Here is a 1,845-nt window from a genome sequence, read left to right as displayed (position 1 = left end):
ATTCACAAATGACAAAACGACACAGTTTGAAAAACTATTGTTAAAAGTAGGAAATGATTTAAAGGAGCAGTATGTTATAAACATGCAGGAAAAAAAATGAAAATTATATCCCATAATCCTTCCCATACAGCACAGAACGTTGCAGCAACATTGCAACATTGTAGTAACATTGCGGCAATGTTATAATGTTGCTGCAACGTTCTGTGCTGTATGGGTTGATTAGATTTTAATATTTTGCTGGGGGATAGTAACGTTTTATACATATTTTGTTTAATAATAATAATATCTATTGTGTATAATGTAAATAAATATCAATTTTCAGTATTAGTAATGTGTATCAGAACATAATTTTTTTATCTCGACCAAATTCATATCACTCATCATGCTATCAGCCGCAAGAAGCTGGAATCTATCTCATTTAGATTCCTGCGCAATGATTTCTGCGCAGACGATCGATGCTCGATGCTGCCATGTAACGGCACCTTTAAGCGTCGAGCGTCTGCGTAGAAAATTGCGCAGAATCTAATTTCAGCCTAGAATCTATCTCTTTTAAATTCTGCGCATTTTTCTGCGCAGACGCTCGACGCTTGAAGGTACCTTTACATGGCACCTTAAGGCTGCCATGTAAAGGTTAATGGCACCCTTAGAATTTCAACCATACGGAATTTTCAGCGTAGCTTACGTTTCAATATGGCTGCCTTACTGTTCGACCGTGATTGGTCAATTCGCTTATGTCTTAAGTCTTACTGCTTAAGTTTTTTTATGTGCCACGGCTCTAAGGCCGGTATTCATAGTCGGACCAATGAAATTATAAATTTTTTATTAAATTCGCTCATTTTTGTAATTTTCACCTTTACTTGAATTACAGAATCGATACCCTAAACTTGTATGTAATCTTAAACTTCAGTCAACGCACAAACAAAATCGTAACGTAGTATGCTTTTGTTACGTTACGATTTTCTCTATGCGTTGACTGAAGTTTAAGATTACGTACGAGTTTAGTTTTAGAATCAGTACTTAACGTAACGTAATGCATTACGGAAAAGCTTGTGCGGTGGCCCTAAGACGGTCTTGAGATAAGAACCGACTATGAATACGGGCCATATATCTAGACCCCTATCGCATTAAAAAAGTTTGGTAATTTCCCGTTTTTTGACAAAATCGTAAACAAATTTTTGACCTTTTTTTAACCCCCTCACTTTGACTTTTGGAAATTTTTTTTTACCAATCGTTCAATGGTTGATTGCTAATGTTTGGTATTGCATCCAAACCGTTTGGTAGTTTCCCGTTTATTTAAAAAAAAATCGTAAACAAATTTTTAACTTTTTCTTAGACCCTCCCCCCCCTCCCATTTCGACTGCTGGGAATTTTTTTTCACCACTCGTTTGGTGATTGATTGATAACGTTTGCTACCGCATTCAAAATGTTTTTTTGTATAGCTAACTATTTTACATATACAGCCAGATTTTGCAATTCGGCTCTTAAAAATTTATAATAAGGCCCGTTCTACAATAAGCCGTATGTCGTTAGTCGTAAGCAAATTGACCAATCATAATCAAATATTCTCGGAATAATCGACTGTCATTGGTTAATTTGTGACTTACAACCGTAATCCCAATCGCCCACAATCCGTAATGTAATACGGCCTTAATACAATCTTAAGTAAGCGCTTTCTCTGTTAGGGTGCCATTACATGAAGCGCGGAAACGCGGATTAGCATAACGCGGAACGAGAAGGGAACCAATCGCGAGCGTAACAAAAACTGCAGAATGCTCGCGATTGGTTTTACTCTCGTTCCGCGTTACGCTAATCCGCGTTTCCGCGCTCCATGTAATGGCACCCTTA

The sequence above is a fragment of the Formica exsecta genome, unplaced genomic scaffold (genome assembly GCF_003651465.1).
Source record: "Formica exsecta isolate Colony F162 unplaced genomic scaffold, ASM365146v1 scaffold331, whole genome shotgun sequence".
NCBI classification, from domain to species: Eukaryota; Metazoa; Arthropoda; class Insecta; order Hymenoptera; family Formicidae; genus Formica; species Formica exsecta.
This window is presented reverse-complemented; position numbering follows the sequence as displayed.